General features: G+C 43.0%; 1 long non-coding RNA gene across 1 annotated transcript; it reads left to right on the top strand.

Moving 5' to 3' along the window:
• Window positions 1–10298: 10298 nt before the first annotated feature.
• LOC105515427 lies at window positions 10299–14314 on the top strand. The gene is made up of 4 exons (XR_001002325.1): window positions 10299–12724; window positions 12986–13155; window positions 13906–14116; window positions 14206–14314. It is a non-coding gene; the product is annotated as an uncharacterized LOC105515427 (long non-coding RNA).
• Window positions 14315–18093: the final 3779 nt, after the last annotated feature.

Genomic DNA, 18093 nt, shown 5'->3' with positions numbered 1-18093 from the left:
CATTTTTTTTTCATCTTTGTTATATTGAATTGCCTAGAACAGGTGGAATATTGTCAATGGTGATAATAGATTCCCTTGTCCCATTGCTGACTTGAATGGAAATGATGCTGGTTTTTCACTGTCATGTCTGACAATGTCTGTGGTTTGAGGTAGCTATTTTGTATTGTTTTGAGATCAGATGCTTCTATTTTAAATTTAGTGAGTTTTCATCAGGAGGAAATATTGAATTCATACCTTTCAGCATCAATCAAGATGACTATGTGATTTTCCTTCTTTGACTTTCTGATGAAATGAATTATAGTTAATGGATGTTTTTAATGTTGAGGTATTTTGCATTTGGGCAAGAAAATCTTAATCTTGTTGGATCTCAGTTGTAATGTTTTATTTGGGATGTTCATATCTATATTCACAAATGAGTTTAGTTCATAGGTTTTATTTTTTGTTATATCTTTGGGAAGTTTGGATGTCAAGATTATGCTTGCTTTGAACAATGGACTGGGAGAATCTCCAAGTTTCTCTTTCCTCTGAAACAAATGGCACATGGATTGTTCATTCCTTGACGTTTGGAAGAAATTGCCCTTAAAAGTTTAATCTAGTGTCTTGTTTTTGGAAGCAGTCCTTTGACAGTCTTTCCACTTCTTTTATGTTTATTAGTAGTAGTATTATTATCCTAGATTTTAAAATATTTCTTTTATTGACAGTTTTGGTAACCCATATGTTTCCAAGAAATTTGCAAATCTTATTCAGATTTTAAAAACTGCGGGTGTGAAATTGAGGGACATTCTTCACAATACCAGGCCAGTATTCCTCTAACTGCCAAGGCAGGACTGAGAAACTGTCGCAGATCAAAGGAGACTGAGGAGACGTGGTGACTAAATGAACTGGGGCATCTTGCATAAGATTCTGGTTCAGAGAAAGGACATTAGTTGAAAAATGGGTGACATCTAAATAAAGTCTGGAATTTACTTTAAAAAGTATTGTTATGGAGTTATCATACTCTTTTATAAGGATGACACCATCCTGCCACAGCAGAGATTATTTTTTTCTTTTATCCTCTTGATTAGACTTGACTGGGATTTGTTTTGAGAAATTCATCCTTGAATTTATTTAATAGTTCAACTTAAAAAAATCAAACTGTCAATAATTTTAAAATTTTCAGTAACTTTTTATTGTCATTATTTCCATCTTACATAAAGTCATAGGAATAGTTTATGGACTCCCACATATCCCTTATCAATTGTGTAAATTTGCCCCATTTATGTTCTCTCTCTTTCTTTCTGCACATATATTAATATACAGATACTAATATTTAGTATGCATTATTATGTATACTAATATTTTTTCTAAACCATTTGAGAATAGACTGGAAGCATCATTCCCCTTTACCTCTAAATACTTAATTGCTATTTCCTAAGAATGAGGGCATTCTACGTAACCACAGCTGTTACTCAAATCAGGAAATTTAGCATTGATATGGTACTATTATCTAAATTTGCAAATTTCTTGGAAATATATGCATTACCAAAATTGTCAAGAAAACAAATATTGAAAAATCTAAAGATACTCCTACTAATAAACAGAGGGCATATCTCTTACGTATCCACAGCTCAGTTACCCAAATCAGGAAATTTGACATTGACATGGCACTATTATCTAAATTTACAAATTTCTTGGAAATATGTGGACTACCAAAATTACCAACAAAAGAAATATTGAAAAACCTAGAGATAGCACTACTAATAAACAGAAGGCATTCTCTTACATAACCACAGCTCAGTTACTCAAATCAGGAAATTTGACATTGATATGGTACTATTAACTAAATTTGCAAATTTCTTGGAAATACATGGATTGCCAAAATTGTCAACAAAAGAAATATTGAAAAATCTAAAGATACTACTACTAACAAACACAGAAGAACTGGAAAGACTGTCAAAGGACTGCTTCCAAAAACAAGACACTAGATTAAAGTTTTAAGGTTAATTTCTTCCAAACATCAAGGCATGGACAATCCCTGTGCCATTTGTTTCAGAGGAAAGAGAAACTTGGAGATTCTCCCAGTCCATTGTTCAAAGCAAACATGATCCATTTTCAAATTTTGTCAATTGTCCCAATAGTGTCCTTTCTAGTTATTATTTTTTCCCTTGCAGTGTCTGGCCCAAGATCAAGAATTGCATCCAGTTGTCCTGTCTCTTTAGCCATTGTTAATCTGGAACAGTTACTAATTTGGGTGTGTTTCATGACTCTTCATTTATAGATTCAGTTTATGTACTTCTAACAGGAATACCCCACAAGTGACATCGTACCTTTCTGAGTGCATCTTACGAAGAGGCACAGAACTTGGTTTCTTGCGACACTGGTGCTGCTAACTCGGATCACTTGGTTAACACGGTGCGTATCTGGCTCCTCCACTGTAAAGTTACTCTTTTCTCCTTTGTAACTAGTAATTAATTGTGGAAAGATACTTTTGCACCATGTAAATATTCTTCATCAGATTTTTACCCACTAGTTTTACCATATACTGATGGTTTTATGACCTCAGTGTTCATTCTATGTTATCAATGAGCATTCTACTGTAGGGAAGAGCTTTTTCTCCCCACTTACTTAATTTAAAAAACCATTTTCTTATTTATATCAGTATGGATGCATGAACTCTTAATTTATTCAATGGGTTATAATACATTACCATCATTACATTAAAAATATTTTTTTTTTTTACAAACAGGGTCTCACTCTATCACCCAGGCTGAAGTGCACTGGTGTGATCAAGGCTCACTGCAGCCTCGAACTCCCAGACTCAAGCCACCCTGCCACCTCAGCCTCCTGAGCAGATGGGACTACTGGTGTGTTCCACTATGCCTGGCTAATTTAAAAAATTTTTTGTGTGGTGACAGGGTCTTGCTATGTTGCCCATGGGGTCTTGCTGTGTTGCCCAGGCTGGTCTCATATGTACTCCCGGCCTGAAGTGATCCTTCTGCCTCTAAGAATGTATTTTGATGTTCAAATTGTCCTAGATTTGGCAGTTAGGATTCCTTCAATCTGGTTCTTGTCTCCTTTTGACAAATCCTTATGAGACTTTGAGCACTTCCTTAATTTCTGACACAGAAAGCTGTTTCAGGGTCATTTTGGACTTTCCCGGCCCCAGTTCAGTTATTTCTCCAAGGAGCCCTACCTGGAACCAACCAATTAACCAACCAACTAACTGACCAGCCAACCAGTGGTAAACAAATACAGATTCCTCATTGGTGTTGTTTCTAGTTGGTTTCCTTCCTGCAATGGTAATGGGCTGGAAGTTTGAACCCACCTTCTGTGACTTCTAGGATGAGCAAGTGAATCCATGTATCGAGGATAATGGGAACTGAATTTCTCACTATTGGGGATATATGCAGAGGAGGAGGTTAGAAATGTACTCGGTGTTAGCTGGGCATTGTGGCACATGCCTGTAGTCCCACTGCCCTGGAGGCTGAGATGGGAGAATCGCTTGAACCCAGGAGGCGGAGGTTACATTGAGCCGAGATTGCACCAGTGCTCTTCAGCCTGGGTGACAGAGTGAGACTCCATCTCAAAAACTAAAAAGAAAAAAAATTAAAAAAGAAATGTACCTTGCTGTGCTGAATTGGAATCAAAAGGGGCGGATGAACTCATGGTTTTTAATATCTATCTATTTATCTATCTATCATCTATCATCATCTATAGCTACAGAAGTAAATATTAATGCCTATTTAATGTGTGTGTGTATGTGTGCACGTTTCCCAGCTGTCTTCTGAGAGGTCCTAGAAACAGTGACACGCTAGTAACAATGAGCACACCTTGTGCTAAGATCCTGATTTCTAATTACTGATCTCAATTACATTTTTAAAAAGTTTATCCTTCTTTTGTGCTTGTTATATTACAGGAACATTTTGTAGATGCTATCCAGCATTTTAAAAACTGCCTTCTGTATGCAGCACTCTCCAGGAGAACTGCCTGCGATGGTAGAAATGTTATATATCCACTCTGACTGATGGAGTACCCACTAGACTCAGAAAACATGGCTAGTGAGTCCGAAGAACTGATGATTTACTTTAATTTTAATTAGTTAAAATTCAAATTTAAATAGCCACTCATGGATAGGTTTGAAAGGTTTGTATGTGTGTGTGTGTATTCAAGTTTGTTAATAATACTACTCAAATGTATTTTGTTCAAATACTGTATTAGACCTCTGGGTATATGGTTTGTATATGTATATGTATATATGTGTAAACATACCATATCTATATATTCAATTTTGTTAATAATATTGGTCAAATCTTCTTTTTTTCCTCTGTATACCTGGCAAAGATCAAGAGAAAAATGTTCACTTGGACCATTTTGCTTTAATCTCTACCTTGTTAAATATTAATATTATCGTCTCTGATTTATTTTTGTTTGTGTTTGCCTGGTAAGTCGTTGCCCATCACTTTATTTGGCACTGGAAAAAAACTCAATATTTATTTGTTGAAGGAATAAATACATAAATTTTTTAAGCTTTTTGGAACATTTTATTACAGGTGTGTTCCTTTATAATAGCTCAAAGCTGGATTTTGCTTTTGACCCAAACTAAGTCTTTTAATAGACGCTTCCAGCTCATTTACATTTTGTGCTTAGTTCCTTATAGGGCTTTTGTCATTTTGTGTGAAGTTGAAGCACAGCCTGTATCAGTTCCTTCTGGGTGAGGATTTTTTTCCCAGAGATCCTTTCCTACCTTGAAGACTTCCCTATTCATGTGCCCTAAGGAAGATTTTTGTTTTCCTCTTAATTATTGCTTTTCCACTCTTCTTTTCCTTCCTTTTAAGCCACTGTTACATCCAGGATAAGTGCCTGCTATTTCTTTTCTTTCTTTTTTTCTTTTTGAGACGGAGTCTCGCTCTCTCTCCCAGGCTGGAGTGCAGTGGCTTGATCTTGGCTCACTGCAAGCTCCTCCTCCCGGGTTCACGCCATTCTCCTGCCTCAGCCTCCTGAGTAGCTGGGACTACTGGTGCCCGCCACCACGCCCGGCTAATTTTTTGTATTTTTAGTAGAGACAGGGTTTCACCGTGTTAGCCAGGATGGTCTCGATCTCCTGATCTCGTGATCTGTTTGCCTCACCTGGTATTTCTTCTTTCTTTCTCATTTGCATTTATCTTTGAGTACTATCTCTTGAGCTTGTCATCTAATTCTCTATTTACAAATTTGTCAATCATATTTCTCACTCCGAAAGCACTATTTTTAGATTTTTCTCTTTTATACTACCTGCCAGAGTTTCGTAGTTGAAATGTCTTGGAAGGACACACTTAGAGCATCTTTGCACTTGTCTCCTGTTTCTTGCACTAACTCTGCCATATAATGTGATGTTTGCTCTAATTGCGCAGATTTATGTATGCATCTTGAATGGCTACATATTTCCACCTGTCTTGTGATCTCTCTGTTTTTTTCTCTCCCACATGGGGGAGGTCAGAGAGTTATCCAGTAGGGGGTTCTGAGAGAGAGTGTGGTATGCCTATGTAGATATTTCAGGCCCAGTCAAAGAGGGGAGGGAAAAGTGTAGATTGACAGTTGCTTTCCTTTGCCAAATTAACTTATTTTATTAAAACTCTTATTATTATTATTATTGTTATTATTTTTGATATAGCGTCTCACTCTGTCACCCAGGCTGGAGTGCAGTGCTGCAATCTCAGTTCACTGCAACCTCTGCCTCCCGGGTTCAAGAGATTCTCCTGCCTCAGCCTCCTGAGTACCTGGGACTACTGGGGTGCACCACCACACCTGGCTAATTTTTGTATTTTTTTTTGATAGAGATGGGGTTTCATCATATTGGCCAGCCTGGTCTTGAACTCCTGACCTCAAGTAATCTGCCTGCCTTGGCTTCCCAAAGAGCTGAGATTACAGAGGTGAGCCACCATGCCCAGCTTAAAACTCAGTTTTATTTACTTATTTTGTAACATTCCATTTTATTTTTTTTTGAGACAGTCCTGCTCTGTCCCCCAGGCTGGATCACAGCTTACTGCAGCCTCAAACTCTCACCTTAAGTGATCCTCCTTCCTCAGCCTCACAAGTAGCTGGGACTACAGGAATGCTTCACCACACCTGGCCCCAAATTTAGCTGCTGTGACCCACAACGAGAGGCTCCTCAGGCAGGGGGTTTCCCCTGTGTTGAAGAGCGTCTGTTTCTTGTTTGCAGTGGCAGCCCTGAGTAAAAGGGAAGCATGTCCTCCTTCTCTTTTTGCCACCATGACAGAAGAAGAGAGGTATTTAATGATGTCAACCTTTGAGAATATGTGTGTGCTCTCAGTGTTTTGATAGTGTGTAACAGAGAAACTAAGCTTCAAGACTCGTAGCAGAGGCCAGGCATGGTGGCTCACACCTGTAATCCCAGCACTTTGGGAGGCCAAGGCAGGTGGACCACTTGAAGTCAGGAGTTTGAGACAAGCCTGGTCAACATGGTGAAACCCCATCTCTATTAAAAAAAAAATTATCCAGGCATGGTGGCGGGCACCTGTAGCCCCCAGGCTGAGGCAGGAGAATCACTTGAATCCAGGAGGCGGAGGTTGCAGTGAGGTGAGATCGCGTCACTGCACTCTAGGCTGGGCGATGGAGCGAGACTGTCTCAAAAAAAAAAAAAAAAAAAAAGAGACTGGCAGAGAGTTCCCTGAATGGAGGGTGGCTCTACATAGAGAATTAGGTGCTATCATTGTCCCTGTATGGCCACCAATTTGTCATGCCCTCATTACCTCCTCTGGATGGATCAGGGTCAAACGGACTCAACTGAAAGTCATTTTCTTTCCCTTTCTCTTTGTTCCTCTTTGGGTCTGAGATTGAAAGTGAGAAAACGCCAGGGCTGCAGGGTACCAGGTGAAAGTATAAAGTTTGGTTTGTTTTGGAACATAGGAAACTCTGTGTGTGTGTGCATGTGTGTGTGTGTATTTGTGTGTGTGTATTTGTGTGTGTGTGCATGTGTATGTGTGTATGAATACATATTCCCAGGTCTCTCCAAGCCAAGCTAAATTCTCAGAGCACTGCGTCCATTTTTTGGGCTATATCCACCTTATGTTTGCCCTTGGACAGTGAGAAAGTATTGCCTGAGAAGTGCCAAAGATGAAACCGTGCCTTCCTGTTCTCTCCAAAGTGAGGACTTCCTTGGAACTGGAGGTGTTTGTTTTAGGAAGAGGGATCCAGGAAGTTTGGAGAACAATGGCTGTGCCTGATGGAGACAAATGACTGCAGGCCAGACTTGGCTGGGAAGGAGGCTCCAGATGGGGCTGGGTCACCTTCTAAGCCCAAGACCTACCTTGGTGAACATCCTTAGATAGCAGATTCTCATCCTCGGGAGAACAGAGGGACTCAGGCAGATCCCGGTTCTGAGTTTATTGGCAGTAGGGTCTGGTCAAGTTTCTGTGCTTCAATCTCCCCTCTGATATGTGGGCCAAATATTTCAACTTCATTGGATTGTTGGGATGATTCAGTGATTAAACAGCATCAAACTTCTTGCTACACACAATGAATGGCACACCTGGGTTCTTAATTCTTCAAGACAAACTGGTTCATAAATATACACATGGAAGCAGCAGCACAGCACAGTGGCTGGGACCACAAGTTATGGAGTCAAATTACCTAGTATAAAAATTCTGATTTTTGCCTGGCATGGTGGCTCATATCTGTAATCCCAGCACTTTGGGAGGCTGAGGTAGGTGGCTTGCTTGAGCATGGGAGTTCGAGACCAGCCTGGGCAGCATGGCAAGATCCTGGCTCTATTAAATTTTAAAAACAATTCTGGTTTTGTTCCCACTGGCTGTGTCTCCTCAGCAATTTTCTTTTATTTCTTTGAGACCAAGTCACTCTGTCACCCAGGCTGGAATATAGTGGCATGATCTCGGCTCACTGCAACCTTCACCACCTGAGTTTAAGAGATTCTCCTGCCTCAGCCTCCTGAGCAGCTGGGATTACAGGCTTGAGTCATCACATCCGGCTAATTTTTGTATTTTTAGTAGAGGTGGGGTTTCGCCATGTTGGCCAGGGTGGTCTTGAACTCCTGACCCCAGGTGACATTGGAGAATCAAAACAAGATGCTGGGTATGAACTCTTGTTCCACCATGTCATAGCAGATGATCCTGGGCGAGTCACTGACCCTCCCAAAGTCTCAGTTTCTCATCAGTCACCTGAAGACCATGGTCCTGCTTATCTTCAACTGAAGATGCAGTGCGGCATGAGGGAGCTCCTGTGCAAAGCTCTCATCTGAGCTCCAGCAGGCAGCAAGGGCTGGTTCCGGAATGGTTAACCAGTGGGATTTGTAGACAGAAAGCCTATTTTCTAGAGTTCTCTCTTCTCCAGTTTCTTCCCCTGTTATTCAGCTATGACACTTGGAAAACTTTTCACTGTCCTGTTTGCTCGTTCCCAGGCATACTCCAGCTGGTTTGTTTCCCTGCAAAAGGAACTACCCCAGCCTGGATGGGGGGAACCTCTCAGTGCTGGACATCGCCTTCCTGTGAATGTAGTCTTGTTTAATTCACTAATCAACACATCTGGCAATCACTCTAGAAAGCTCAGTGCCCTCCTGTTCCATGTTTCAAGTCTTTCTGGGAGGGGAGGAGGAATACTCAGATTTACACCTCTGTTACTTACATATCATGTCTCTCAATACAAAGCCATCCTCTTGTGGCACAGGTGGATGCCCAGTGTATTAGTCTGTTTTCATGCTGCTCATAAAGACATACCTGAGACTGGGCAATTTATAAAGAAAAAGAGGTTTAATGGACTCACAGTTCCACATGGCTGGGGAGGCCTCACAATCATGGTGGAGGGCAAAAGGCACGTCTTACATGGCAGCAGACCAGAGAGAAGAGAATGAAAGCCAAATGAAAGGGGTTTCCCCTTATAAAACCATCAGATCTTGTGAGACTTATTCACTACCACGAGAACACTACAAGGGAAACCGCCTCCGTGATTCAGTTATCTCCCAGTGTGTCCCTCCCATAACATGTGGGAATTATGGGAACTGTAATTCAAGATGAGATTTGGGCGGGGACACAGCCAGACCACGTCACCCAGGCTGTGTTTGTCCGACCTATCAATAATAATGTAATTGTACACTTAAAAATAACTAAAAGAGTATAACTGGATTGTGTGTAACACAAAGGATAAATACTTGAGGGGATGGGTTTTCCATTATGTGATTATCATGCATTATGTGCCTGTACCAAAAATAGCTCATATACCCCATAAACATGTACACTCGCTGTGTTTCCACAAAAATAAAACACACACACACAAAAAAAGATCTAGGTGTCTGGATCCACCTTCTAGGGTAGGTTTGCATGGATCCAAGGGGTGAAGGTTGAACCCGGCTGATTCATGGTACATCAGACACATGACATCCTTCTTCTATATCCATGTCCCCAACTGTAGCTCTGCCAGGGAGTTCCAAGAAACCAGGACGGAGGGTTTTGTGCTAAGATCTGTCTTTTATCCATTTAAATTACAATACTGGAATAATTGTGTGTGTGTACAAACTGTCATAAGTGTACTTAAATGGTACCTTTCCCATGTGCTAAAATTACTTTTCATTATGACCTGTTTGTACAGCATTTGAACCAAATAGCTCAGCTCAAAAATGTAAACGTGTTTTTATTTTTGCTCTGCAGGTTAGGTCAGCAGACGTCTGAAATAAATATGATTGCAAGGGTGAAGGTGACATGATTTACTTAAATCAAGCAATTTCTCCATTAAAGCATTGAAGCCTCAACTCATAAAGACACTTTTTACCAGATGAACTGTAAGGTTGTCCAGCATTTGTCATGTTAGGCAATTTGAAAGGAAAGAACAATTGTAAAAATGAATGTAATTCTCGGTTGAAGAAAAAAAAATCCAGTTTTTGCAGCAGGGGGTGGTTAACTTTCCACAGATTAAAAACAGGTTTCACAGCAATTCTGCTGCTATAACATTCTACAATTAAAACATAAGAAGAAACAGCTCTGGTGCCAAAGAAGACAGTTGTGGGAATTAGTTTGTTTGGGGACAGGGAGGCAGGTTCCCCCTGCAGCATCTAAGGTTATTTTCTTTCCCCTAGGAACAGCACTGTTGCCATAAACGGTGCTGGTTTGCTTCCAACCCCCTTTTCTGAGCTGCTTTCAATTAGCAGGGATTATTAAACTGGAAACGTTTTAAACTGCTGCTGAAGCGGCTTTCCGGCCTTATGAGCTGAGGCCTCATGAGCGGAGCTAGAGGCATCACAATAAAAGCTGATTGATTAGGGAGGAAGGCACTGATAGCAACTGATGCCCAGTGTCATGTTCTATGTGTTTCACAGCCTTCTCTTTCCCCACCGAACTGTGCATCTTCATGGGGAGTTTGACTTTGGCTTCTCTCTCTGGTGCCTTCTGCAGCCTGGAGGCTCTCAACTTCCATTTCAACTACCTGACCTGGGCCAGCCATATCTCCATGCCCCATCTCCCACCTGGACACATAGCTAGGGTAGGCAGATCCCAGAGGCAAGGCTCTTGGATTTCTGCATGACTGGCCTTTTTCTCTTTGCAGTTTGATTGTCGGGACATCAGACTAACAGTGACAATAACACATCTCTGCAAAATATAGGCCACAGAGTGTTGGTGGAGGTAGAGGTGGGGGCAGGTATCTGTGTCTTGTTGAAGGGTTTCAAAGATGGAAGGCATTTCCCTAAAGTTTGATCATCAATGACCTTGTCTTCTAGTGATCTTTCTTAAAGTTTGTTGTATGCATACCTGATTTCTTCAACTAAATTAATTAATTTATTTGATAACACATAGTACTTGGTTAGCACTGTGCTACATTTTTAAAGGCATTTACTTTTTATGTTTAATTCTAGCAACAAATCCCTGATTTGTTGGTAGAATAGGTATAGTTAACAGCCCGATTTTACAGATGAGTAAACTGAGGCCTGTGGGTGGGAAAGGCTGACTTCAAAATGAGGCAGAACGCTTCACCACTGTATTGCTTCTTGCATTAAACCTGTTCCTGCTCTGAGTGAGGGGGGTGGAACAGATCCTCTATTCCTCCCCAGGTCATTCACTACTTTAAAAAAAAAAAAAATCATGGATTCTTTTAATACATGCTGGTTGTGTGTGTCCAAGCTCTGAAGATGGTGGTGGACTAGTCAGACCAGCTGCCTCCTCTTGTTGGGACAGGGTTCATGCCCCAGCTCTGTTTCTGATCAACTTGCAAGGAGAATGCATATACCCACATTGCCACTTACCACGAGGAAGCTCGGCTTCTCAGCGTTGCCTAATTGCTTGAGTTGTAAAGGTTCAGCAACCCAGCTTGTGTTGGGTGGACTGGAAAAAGGAGACGGGGTCTGCTTTTTGGTTACGCAGTGGGCTGCCTTCAAACCGCCCCCCCCCCTTTTCTGGCAGAAAGGGGCTGGAGTGAAGGTGCGGGGTGGGTGTTGGGGAGTGGCAGAAAGCGGTTTCCCTAGGGGCGGGGCCCGGGGTGAGGCCGACCACAGTTATTCCAGGATTATGACTCAAAGCACACCAACAAGAAGCATTTATTACCTCCGAAGTAGTGCTGGCTCTGTAGTGCTGAATGGAGAGGTGAGGTATTGCAGCTGTTATCTTTTGAACTAACTGCTATTGCGTGTCCCATGACCAGCCGTGGCAGGGTTTTTGTTCCCATGAATGAATGGGCTATAAATCTGTCGGAGCTGACAGTAGCAGCAGTACTAGAGGGTGTAAAGAGAAAATGTGCAGAAGAATCTTGTGGTCTTTGCTTGCCTGGAAAATGAGTTCAATAAAATGGAGGTGATCACTGCTTATTTATAGGGCAAACTGATACATCCAGCATTGGCCGTCAGAACCTAACTTAGTGTTTTCTCATTTACAGTCACTCTGCTGTAAAGCGCATCTGTGCACCGAGGGCACTCGTGGAGCTTCCAGCAATTGCAGCGGTGGAAGAAGTAAAGGAGACACTTGCAGATAAAGGGGTGTTCTCCTCTGTGTTTCTAAGCTTCAGGAGCCTTCAGAGGTAGCTGTCTGTAGAGCTGTAGTTTGAGGTTTGTAACAGGCAGGAAAACTCGAGGCCGAAAACAGTTCCTTATTTACATTTCAGTTTTGAGGGTGAATGGCAGAAAATGGGATAAAATTAATCGCCATTTTTCAGGCCCCCAAAACAATAAATTCCAGCAGCCATAAATTTGGAGCTGGGTTAAGTACTGAAAACAATTTATTGCTAATTTTTCCCTTAATTGCATTCCCGAGAAGAAGGGTTTGGTGCTTACTGGTGGCATTATTATATAAAAATTATTCTTTAGAAAGCACAGTGAACAGTAAATCAGAAGCTTACCTGAAACAGGGTCAGGGTTCCTCACAATTCATCCTCGCCCTCACCCAGCCTGTCTCCAGCGAGATCTTCAGGAAAGAAAAGGATCAGGGAAAATGCTCCCGCTGTCCCCTCGCCCCTCCTTCGTGACACTGTGCGCAGATTAGGTGTTGATTCAATAAGATGCTTCACCTTCTAAAAGTGATAGTGTGAATCACGTGTGGAAGCAGAGGGGACATAATGGAACATCACTGCATGGCATCCCTGCCTCATTTAATTTGTTTTGAGGCTGCTAGCCGTGTCAGGCTAACTGCACTTGAGGCCAGTCAACAGCCTGACCCTGTTGGTGGAGAAAGTTGAAAGACAGTGGCATGGTGTCAGAAGCTGCTGGGATGAAGTCAACATCCGTTCCCATCTCCCCTTGGGGGAGCCATGTTCCAGGGTGAGCCTCCTCTGCAAAAAAGGACTTGTTGGGACTGGAGGTCTGAGAGCTGGGGCTGGCCTTGGGGAAGAGAATCACTGCAAGTCATTTTACACTATGCGGAAGACTTGCTGTCCTTTGGTTGTTTGGTGGGCAGACTTTGCTCAGATGGGGATGGTGAGATGTCATCTTCATGCAAATGCCATCTATGTTCCTTCAGGCCTACAGTAGGCCATGGGTGGGAACTCACCTGCTTAGATCAGTGTCCTTGGCATTTTACAGGCAAAGAGAAAGTGATGGATTTGCCATTCCAAACCAGCCATAGGTGGAGCCTGTGCCCATCGGAGAGCTCCTGGAGGTTGAAACTGCAATTCTGATGGCCATTTGGGGAAGAGCCAATGGGTACCAAGTGTTTATGACATGACAAGTACATCTGCATCACGGATGGTGAGGTCAGTGGGAGCGGTTAGATGGAAGCTCTTCTGGGCCGGGCGCGGTGGCTCAAACCTGTAATCCCAGCACTTTGGGAGGCCGAGACGGGTGGATCACGAGGTCAGGAGATCGAGACCATCCTGAGCTACATGGTGAAACCCCGTCTCTACTAAAAAAAATAATACAAAAAACTAGCCGGGTGAGATGGCGGGCGCCTGTAGTCCCAGCTACTCGGGAGGCTGAGGCAGGAGAATGACGTAAACCTGGGAGGCGGAGCTTGCAGTGAGCCAAGATCGCGCCACTGCACTCCAGCCTGGGCGACAGAGCTAGACTCCGTCTCCAAAAAAAAAAAAAAAAAAGATGGAAGCTCTTCTGTCCCTTCCATAATGGTATCTGTCATCTCAGGCTGGCAATGGCTATGATGGTGGGAGGACACCCCGCCCCCCGCCCCGCTGCTTGGGGCATGCTCCCACTGCTGGCCAGGGTGGGAGAATGGCAGGAAGACTGTGAGGGAGGAGCAGGGCATCAGGGGCACTGACAGTCTTCCCAGGAAACTGACAAGATGGGGAAAGTACACACTTCAGGACCAAACAAAATGGCACATTCACAGGGTTCTTCCTCCCCCCACTCCTTCCTCCCTCCTCCTCATCCCCCTTCCTCCTCCTCATCCCCCTTCCTCCTCCTCATCTGCCTTCCTCCTCCTCCCCCCTCCTCCTCCTCTTCTTTTTCTTCTTCCTCTTCCTCTTCTTCTTCTTCCTCTTTTTTGACAGAGTCTCACTCTGTCTCCCAGGTTGGAGTGCAGTGGCGTGATCTCAGCTCACTGCAACTTCCACCTCCTGGGTTCAAGTGGTTCTCCTGCCTTGACCTCCCGAGTAGCTGGGATTACAGGTGTGTGCCACCACACCTGGCTAATTTTTGTATTTTTAGTAGAGATGAGGTTTTACCATGTTGGCCAGGCTGGTCTTGAACTCTCGACCTCAGGTGATCCACCTGCCTTGGCTTCCCAAAGTGCTGGGATTACAGTTGTGAGCCACCATGCCTGGCCTGAAAATCCTCCTCTTCCTTTTCAGGCCAGCCAAGGCAGAGGCTCACAGATGGAACTGCAGGCCACAGCATCACCCCATCTCTCAATCTTATGACAGCTAACTATCAAGACATTTCTGTAAAAAGAAATCATTAAATAAAAAAAGATACCTGCACTTTTATGTTTATTGTAGTACTGTTTAACCCAGTGTTCATCAACAAATGGGTAGAAAAAGTATGGTACATATACACAATGGAATACTATTAAGCCATAAAAAAGAAACCAAAATCATGTCTTTTGCAGCAATATGGATGGGACTGGAAGTCATTATCTTAAGTGAAACAAGCCAGAAACAGAAAAACAAATATTGCGTGTTCTCACTGATATGTGGGAGCTAAATAATGTGTACATGTGCATGCACAGTGTGGAATGGTAGACAGTGGAGACTCAGAAGGGGGTGGGGTGGAAGGAGGTGGATGATGAGAAATTACTCATTGGGTACTATGCATGTTATTTAGTTGATGGATCCTCTAAAGCCCTGACTTCACCACTGCACAATCTATGCATGTAACATGATTGTACACGCACCCCATACATTTATACAAATAAAAAGATTATCATAAAAAATAAAGCTGGATATATAACCCCCCAAAAAGAAATTCCTGTAAATGAAACGTGCGCCCAAGCTGAGTCTACGGCTTTCTATCATGACCAAGGAGAATTTCTCACACCTCTTACTTCCTGTTTCTTCCTTTCCCTATTCCTGCCATCTAACTCCTCAAAACAAGACACCTTGTCTGGGGTTTGTTGGTATGAGCTAAGTGACCAGAGTGTGGGCAACTGAGGGCAAACATGAAAAATAAGGAACTGAACTAAAAAGATGAACCTGCTCACGTACGTTCATGGCAGTGCTATTCACAATAAATAGCAGCTACATGGAACCAGCCCAGATGTTCACCCGCAGTGGATTGAATAAAGAAAATGTGGCACATTTACACCGTGAAATACTACATAGCCACAAAAAAGAATGAAATCCTGTCCTTTGCAGCAACATGGATGTAAGTAGAGGCCATTAGTCTAGGTAAATTAACACAGAAACAGAAAAGTGAATGTCACATGTTCTCACTTATAAGTGGGAGCTGAACATTGGGTACTCATGGGCACAAAGATGGAAAACAGACTACTGAGGATTACTAGAGGGGAAGGAGGGAGTAAAGGCTGAAAAACTACCTATTTGGTACTATGCTCACTATCTGGATGGCAGAATCACTTGTACCCCAATCCTCAGCATCACACAATATACCCATGTAACAAATCATGTACCCCTTGAATCTAAAGAACAGCAAGAAGAGCTGAGCCTGTAGACCTTGGGTGAGGAGCAAGGGAGGAGAAGCCCTGATTCCTGGCCTTCAGGAGGCTGAGCCGGGAGCAGAAGCCAGAACGAGTTCTTGTAGAGCTGGGGGTCGCGTGTAGTTTGTGGTAAGTCATTCTGACAGCAAGAGCTGTGGGGGTTCAGAGCCTGTAAAGAACAAAAGCAAAACATTGCTTTTTGAATATAGGAGTAATACAAATTTATTTTTGAACATTCAGAAATACAGGGAAGTTTCAAACAGAAAATAAAAACTGCCTGTAATCCCGCTATCCAGAGATAAACCTTGTTAAATTTTTTATGGATTTCTTTACAGGCCTGTGGGCATTTAGATGTCTTATTATTTTTTCAAAATTGGGATTCAACTATACATATAGTTTTTATATCCTGTCCTTTTTTTCTCCCCCTTAACATATTGTAAACATTTTCTACATCCTTGATGGTTTTCAGACTTTTTTTGGTTTGATTTTAAGAATTCACAGAGTTGCATTTTGTAGATGTGTTAAATAAAAGTTACAGGAGGCTATTGTTTTCTACTAAGCTTCTGCACTAGGCTTCCACAGACCAGACTAAAAATCAAAATGGAGTTCCCCATGCTAACATGCTGTTACTGAAACACCAGGGGTTCTGTCTAGGCCCTGCTTCTCACCACATAGAAAGCCAATTACTGAGAAAACAATTATTGCCAAGGGAGAAGGCTTTAATCGGGTGTTGCAGCCATGGAGATGGGAGGTCAGTCTCCAATTCCTCTCCCTGGCTATCTAAAATTAGGGACTTATATAGCAGGGAAGAAATGTAACATGTGTTGGAAAACAGGAACTAGGGAATGGTGAGGAAGCAGTCGTGATGAGTGAGGGGTCTGGCATCTCCTTGTCTGTGATTTGTTTTTCTAAGACCAGCCGAGCGGGCACAAAAGAACCAGCGGGTAGGCAAGTGTAGGAGCAAAAACTGCAAGTTTATTTTGGTCACCTAGCTTCAGGGAAAGAAGGTGGGTAGGGAGAAGTCTGTCAGCCTCCGGCAAAGGAGGCCAGCAGAGTCCCCCGGTGGGGTGGGGCTCTCGGAGGGAGTTCCCACAGTCCGGACATCCGGACAGGAGGGTAGGGAGAAGTCTGTCAGCCTCCGGCAAAGGAGGCCGGCAGAGTCCCCCGGTGGGGTGGGGCTCTCGGAGGGAGTTCCCACAGTCCGGACATCCGGACAGGAGTGGAGGACTGAGGAAGGCAGCGTGGCTCACTGGCGGAGGGCGGCTTTTCTAGGAGTGGGAGGGCAATAGGCGGGGCACGGGCGTGTGGGGGGCGTTCCGCAGGTGCGACCAGGTAAATCTTGGTCTCTTTGGATTGACGTCACCTGGCGCATGCCTGGTTGATCGGCACCTTCCCAGGCGCCGGCTGCATTTTCGCGCGCGCGGGAAGAGCTGGTGGTGAAGAAGAACCCGGAAGTGCACCATCTTGCCTCCCTTCGTCCAAACAGCCTGGATGTGGTGATCTGGTGAGTTTCAATTCTTTCCTACTTTTTGAGGGGTCTGGGAGTATTTTCCTGAGGAAGGAATTCAGATAAAACAAATGACCAGAAATACCATTTGACCCAGAAATCCCATGACTGGGTATAAACCCAAAGGAATATAAATCATTATTTTACAAAGACACATGCACACGTATGTTCATTGCAGCACTATTCACAATAGCAAAGGCATGGAACTGACCCAAATGCCCATCAGTGATAGATTGGATAAAGAAAATATGGTACATACACACCATGGAATACTATGCAGCCATAAAAAGAATGAGAACAAGTCCTTTGCAGGGACATGGATGAAGCTAGAAGCCTTTAACCTCAGCTAACTACAACAGGAACAGAAAACAAAACTCTGCATATTCTCACCTGTAAGAGGGAGCTCAACAATGAGAAAATATGGACACAGGGAGGGGAAAAGCACACCCAGGGCCTGTTGGGGGGACGAGGGGAGGGAGAGCATGAGGACAAATATCTAATGCACGTGGGGTTTAATACCTAGATGACAGGTTGATAGGTGCTGCAAACCACCATGGCACACATTTACTTATGTAACAAACCTGCATGTTCTGCACATGTATCCTGGAACATAAAGTAAGATAAAATTTAAAAAACAAAACAAAACAAAAAACAAATGCAAGTTGCAGGCTTTAAGAGCAGAAGAGTTAGTATCTATGTTTATCTGAAAGCACTGTCTAAGGAAGTGTTGGATCTGTTTCAGTTTCCCAGTCACCAAAACTAAACTCAGTTGTTATCTGACCTTCTCAGAAATCGGGAGAGAGATAACAGCCACTTTCCCAAACAGGTCTGTTTCAATCCTCAATCCGCATGATAATGAAGTTCCCTCTGCTTTAATCCTCACACAAGAAAGGAAGCCTGCAGTAACCTGATATTAATGAATCAGTTATTTTTCTATTGTTCTGTCTAAAAGTAACGAATCCTCTCTTTGTTCTTTGTTTCTGCTTTCTTCAACCTTCTCTGTCAATAAAGCAAATTCTGTGGGGCTCATTGGATCACTCATTCTGTGTTTTGGAAAAAAGAGTTGCCTGATTCTAG

Source organism: Colobus angolensis, unplaced genomic scaffold (assembly GCF_000951035.1).
Source record: "Colobus angolensis palliatus isolate OR3802 unplaced genomic scaffold, Cang.pa_1.0 Scaffold107, whole genome shotgun sequence".
Lineage (NCBI taxonomy): Eukaryota > Metazoa > Chordata > Mammalia > Primates > Cercopithecidae > Colobus > Colobus angolensis.
Note: the sequence above shows the minus strand (reverse complement) of the source record. Positions and strands in the feature narration are given on the sequence as shown.